Source organism: Cupressus sempervirens, chromosome 8 (genome assembly GCF_028749045.1).
Source record: "Cupressus sempervirens isolate cs-2001-9-10 chromosome 8, ASM2874904v1, whole genome shotgun sequence".
Lineage (NCBI taxonomy): Eukaryota > Viridiplantae > Streptophyta > Pinopsida > Cupressales > Cupressaceae > Cupressus > Cupressus sempervirens.
Genome location: NC_143125.1, coordinates 446,487,913 through 446,494,471, shown reverse-complemented (window position 1 = coordinate 446,494,471; position 6,559 = coordinate 446,487,913).

Here is a 6,559-nt window from a genome sequence, read left to right as displayed (position 1 = left end):
CCCTCTAAGCACCAGATTAATGGTTTTTTTTTATATATGTAGTTTGTTTTAATTTTTTAAATGAATTTTATTGCATGAAGATATCTCTCACTCTCAAAACAAATTGAAGAGATGATTTCTTATAAATACCCCATTGTAAAATGTAACAGGGGCCACCATTATTATGCAATAAAATTATGCTTTTGGTGCTCGTATTTGGAGTGTAGTCATTCTTGCCTGAATGTGTCATTGTTTTGTGGATTTTATTCATGAGATTGTGTTTGAACCAAAGGTATATTGTGTTTTTTTTGGTTTTGCAATCTCTTAACTCTAGTGTTTACTATAGATTTATGAATTCCACTAATGTAACGAGCTTGAGAAGAGATCACTCGATTGTGTCTACATAGCTTTTTGTCTCACATGAGTACACTTTCCATGGCCTTGTGATTTGATGAAGAGTGAAACATCATTCAATTTGTTAAAGATTCTCACTGACAATTGCATCAGTGGATTCTAGGAAGTGTAGCTCTTATTTTCATTGGTTTTCTATTGATTTCTTCAAAATTTTATCTTGCAATGAGTTGTCTTGTATAGCTTATGTCCATTTAAGAATTTTGATTTCAAGTTATTTCAATTTCATGTTATTTTCTTTTAGTTTCATTATTTTCCTTATTAAACCCCTGTTAGAATAGGACCTCATAGTAGCTACATTGTTAGAGTTACATTCATTGAAAAATAGAAAAATAGAAAAATATTATTCTTTTGGTGTGATATTTTGAGACAGCAAATAGATTTTACTTCGATTCTAAGATAAAAGAGTTTTAGAACCAATAAAGGCCTCATTGTGAACACTCACATCTATCTTCTACTGAGAAAATTTTGGTATGTCACAAGACAAATACTGAACCTTGGAGTGGATCCTTAAAAATATTTACTTTTCAAGAGAGGAATTACACAATAGATTCCTATCATTAACCTCGTGCAAAATGAATGCCCAACACTTTCTCAATGAATTTTCAATATTTTATGATTTTTGAACAAAGAGCCTAGGTCATAGTTGTAGTCCCTTAAGGTTGTATGTTGTTTCATTGATTCTTATAATTCAAGGAGTTATGTAAATGCTTTAGATAAATCAACAAGGTTGCAAGCTTATTGAGGAGGATATTAGGTAAGAATGAGATTTTGATTGAACATAGATGTCTCTTTACAAGGTGAATGGATAGATCAAATATCTAAATATATGAATAAGTATCAGGTATCCATATGTATGTGATTGATTCATGGAGTTTCCCAATAGATAAGGAATTGATTAGTTACAAGATCACTTGTTCATACTATTGTATATCAAGGGTTTTGTTGAATTCAACATTATTAATCAAATGTTTTTTGCACTGGTACCATATTCATTAAATTTGAGGTCCACCCACCTAGTTTTTACAGAGCCTGAAGTAGAAGAAGGGTCTAGCCTTATAGTTGGTGTGATGTCTGAAAAGATGTGTTAAGGATGCAATTTAGTTGCCCCTAGATATGTCTTGTTCTCATTCGGGTAATTGGAAACCTATAGCATTTTCAAACACCAACAAAATGGCAACTTTGCTTGGGATTGTATTGAATCTAAATGATAGAGAAACCTTGAGAATTTAAAAAGGAGATTCAATACAATAGGAGAAGTGCATGAAAAAGTTGTCAGAGTAAGTTCTCTTATGTGTTTTTCCAATTTTATTATTCAAAATGTCATGTACCCCAGTGTTGCTTTGTTTAGGACAACAATAGCTTTGATGGATTGAATGCAGATTGTGTTGTTGCTAAGTTTTATTTCTACTCAAGTCAAATAGTTGTATTTTTCAAAGTACTATTGCAAATTTAGAGTTAGAATTGTTTAAAGATGGTTTCTCTCTTCTAGGTGTTTAAAGTTTTGCAAATTCTACAAGTTAAAAATCTAGTTCAAATTTGTCATGTTATGAATCATGTTTTAAATCTTTCTCACAATTGTGAGTGGTGAATCTCTAAAAAGATCTCTTTACTAGTGTATATTAGTCCTATATAAATGCTTTCAAAGAGTTTTCAGCTTGGTAATGCAGATATGAAGTTTATGTTAAGTTTTAGGCATGGAAAGAGACTATATAAGTTCTTGACTAATGAGTTTCAAAGTGTTGATTTTCTATCGTAAGATTTTATGAATGATAAAAAGGAATCATAGTAGTGATTTCATCTTGCTCTCCTTAAAGAGATGGTGGCTTTGTAAGGATTAAATCAATGATGTGAGGAATTGAGATCAGCACCAGTGCCAAACCAGTAGATCAATGGTTTCAACATCAACACTTGAGGTATTTTATTTTTTCATGATGCTATTCTTGTCATGAAAGAAAGTGGCATATGTATTTTTTCTCCATCAAGTGATTTTCAGAACTCAGAGGAGGAGAATAGTTTAAAAAGTTTCATACACTTCATTGGATTGAGTTTTAGCTTGTTGTATTTAAGTTTGTGAAGTGTATTTGAAGAGAGTTACTTGGTAGAAGGTTGTATAGATCTGATGCAAATTGTGAATCTAAGATTTATTATGGGTGAATGAGTTTGAAATCTTTGAATAATGTCAAATTTTATTTCATCTAGTATGTAGCCTATCAATTAAATTGCTAGATCTATTTCTGCTAATCAGTATATGCCATTAAATTTCAATTGCATTCATGATTTCCCAAATTTCATTTCTAATGATGTTAGAAATAAATTGACTAAGTTTATTCAGAACCCTCTTGTTTTAGCTACTCATCATGTTGAGTTGTTCAGTGATTTGATGGGTAACTATGAGATTTCTCATGAGGACATGCATATGAAGTTATTTGTTCAAACTTTGGAAGATGATACTAGAGACTAGTTTTGTTTTCTACCAACATGTTCTATTTCATCTTGGGATGAGTTGCATTCCACCTTCATGGAGTAATTTGGAGAAAGGGTAAGCATATATGATTCTTATAATAATTTTTTAAGGATTGACATTGGGAATGGTGAACTTGTTCCTCAATTTAACATCATATTTGCAAGAGCTTTGAATAGATCCTTGAGAGTTATAGACCTAATTATCAATTGTGTCTAGCTATTTACTTTGATGCATTTTACAAGAAAATGAATTATCTACTAAGGGATAAAGAACCACAAACATTATATCAGGCTTTCATGACCACTAGGGATATTGAAAATAATTTGAAGTATGGATTGATTAGAGGTCATTTTTCTATGAATGATTTCTGGTATAATGGTTATGAAAGAAAAGTGGAACATAATGTTAATACTTTAATTCCAAATCAGAATATCAACACCCCTATTGTAATGTATAATCAAATTGAAATTTCAAATCAAAGTGTGTGTGTGTAGAGAAGAATGAGCCTATTGCAAATGGAGACACATATGTTCATGATGTTATAGTAGTAAGATGTATTTTAGACTTTGATAGTGTTGAGCATTGTGTTGATTTTACAAATTAAGGTTTAGTTATAGCAGTAAGTTCTTCTCATGATAATTTTATGTATGATGGTGTAAATAATGCTTCAAAATATGAAGTTGATGCACCTAGATATCGGTCTTTTGCAAGTGAGAAGGATGAGAGTTATGTCTCTGATTAGGAGTTTGATATTGCTAATCTGACATGCCATGGAGAGACCACACAAGATGAAGCATGTGAATCACATCTATCTTAGTCATAGTCAAAATAATATAGCACACATGTTTGTAATGTTTTAGTAGTGGATGATAAGGTGGATTCACTTGATCAGTTAGATATGCAAGAAATGATTTCTCTTATTCATAGATTGCATCGTGCTGAGAATTTTATAAAATCTAAAGTTGAAAGATATTCATCTCAAAATGAGAATGAAGAAGTTGAAATTCATGCTTCAAGTGATGACGATAAATTTGTTGAACTGATATATAATCAAGAGGCATCATACGAAGGAATGATGAGAGCGGTTACTCAAATCAAAGTGAAGAAAATGATAATACATGTTCATCTTCATACAAGTCGGATGCTGATTGGGAAGAAGAAAGAAATGACAATGTGAGTGCTCTTATGCAAGTGAAGGTATGAATTATTTTTCTGAATTTGAAAAGGAAAGTGCATCTCAATTTTTTCATTATACAAATCAATTAGTTAATGAGGAATTTGAGAGTGATTTGTCCTCAAGAAATGAAGATAAAGAAATGGTAAATTCAATTGATGTTAATAAATTTGAATATGAAGATCTTAAGGAAGGGTTGTCAAGTTCTCCTACATTAGACAATAAATTTGCAGCATGTAGTGAGGGGTTTAGGAATGAATCATGGTCTACCTGTAATTGTTGTCCTAAACAAGATAATGAAAAGAATGTAATTATGGATACTATATATTTGGTAGAAGAAATAGAAAGTGATTCTTCATATAGTTCTAACTTTTCTTCATACACTAAAAGTCTCCATGAGGATGAAATGGGTAGTGAATTTAAAGTGTATACTAATGCTTTATATGATGAAGGTTGTGATGATGAACAACCCATCTTTTGTCCAAATTTTCAAAGATGATCCCTACATGGAGTTATCAATCCATTGTTTGAAGAAGACATGGGAGTTTCAGATTTAGTTAGGCTAGATGCAAATAGTGATACACTATCATACTACTGTAACAAATTAGAATATTGTTCTTCCATATGTGATATTGAATTTTCTAATGATGTTACATTTTGTGAGCTTGAAGATGAGGTGTTTGATGGAGTTGTCTTTGAAGAGAAGCTGACACTTCATAGTATGTTTTATGATGATTCTTATGAGGTAAAAGCTAATCAACATTTCAATTGTGAAGATACAGTAGAAGGTCATGGAGTGATTTCAGATTTTGATGGCGATGTTATGTGTGAATATAAATCTAATTACTCATCTAAAACCTAGCTAGTAACATTTGAGGAGATGCAAAGTCAAGGTATGAGCGATATATATATATATATATATATATATATATAACTCATTTGATGAAGTCAAATATAAGGCCTTCGTATTCTTGATTCATGATGTTCATGAATCAATTTATAAAGATCAGTTTCAATTTGATTTTGATGTTCATGAGCATGTTGATGTTCTTTTTCATAGTGAGCAAGATGAAGAAAGTAATTCAAATTTTTATGTGCATTATGAGAGTGATTTTGTTTCACCCAATCTACTAATGAGAAGATCTAATGTATGTGGTGAAATTGATGTAAATGAAAGTTTTAGTTTACATAAAGAAGATGATAATGAGAATTAGGTGTATGAAAAAGGTAAACAATTTTGTTGAAGTTTGGTGGCCCAGGGCCATTGTTTGTACATAATAGAAGTACTTTCCCTATTTTCAATAAAGTTTTTCAAGAGAAGTCAAGTGTGTGGTATGCTTCATCCAGAGATCTAAATCCTTTTCATGCCTACAAGGGGCATGCATCCCTAGACAGAGCCACTATAGAGACTCAAAATCAAAGCCCTAATTTTGAGTACCATTGAGAAATTCAAGCCCCATGAATGCTTTTAAATACATGTGTACCTGACTATCCATTTGAGGCCTAAGAGGTGTTTAATGTTTCTAACACCATGCATTCAATGTGCCTACTTGTGCCATGAAGTTAAACTGACATTTTGAGCCATTTCATGAAGTCCTATTTTGTGTAATTTCCAAATCTGCATTTTTGTTGAAGTGTCAAATAGTGACAGGAAGCCTAGTTTGCCTTTCAATATCTTTAATCCAGCAATGTTTTATGGCTCACCACTTTGGGAATGTTAATAGAGAACCTATGTTTCAGATTTTGAGTCATTTTGACTCTGTTTGACTAGGTTTTGAATCTCTCAAAGTTGTTAGTTTATTTTTTTCATGCATTTGCAAATTGTGCAAAATTCTAGAAGACCCTGTTTGACCTATCATAACTTTTGACCAGTTGACCAAAATGAGAAATTTCCTTTTGCATTGTATTTTAGAGGTCAAAGAAATGTTATGTTTCATGTTTGAACTTATGAAAAATATGTTTGATCAATTTTCAAACACGATTCTAAATGTAATTTCTAACTTTTTGCTAGTGTCATGAAATGTAGATTGATCAATATCCTTGTTCATGATGTCATAACTTGAAATAAATGATAGGTGAGATCAAATAGATTGTACCATTTTTTTTCCTCTGAAAATACTTCAAGTGTGTCAATTTTCAAGCCTTGACAAATCTATTTGCACACTTTCTTAGATCCATTCCATTTGCAAAAACTACTTTTCTGCCATTGTTTCCAGTCTACAAATTTGAGTAGCCCACTTTGACTACTCGCCATTTGCACCCACAGAATTAATCATGATCTAAAATCATAGATTTATACTTTCCTCATGATAGCAAAACAAGGCCCCAATTTTTTTGCCCCCAAGTGTCAGTTTACGTAATTTTTAAAGCTGAATCTGAAAGGATTTTATGGTTTTCTAACTTGTTTGTTTGCAGGTGATTTTGAGTAAGCAACTTTGATAGTCAATATATTTTGACTAAGAATTTTTCATGAGACAAGATTTGATGGGGTACAAGTATGTAGAATAGAGAATCAATATGTTTGGTTT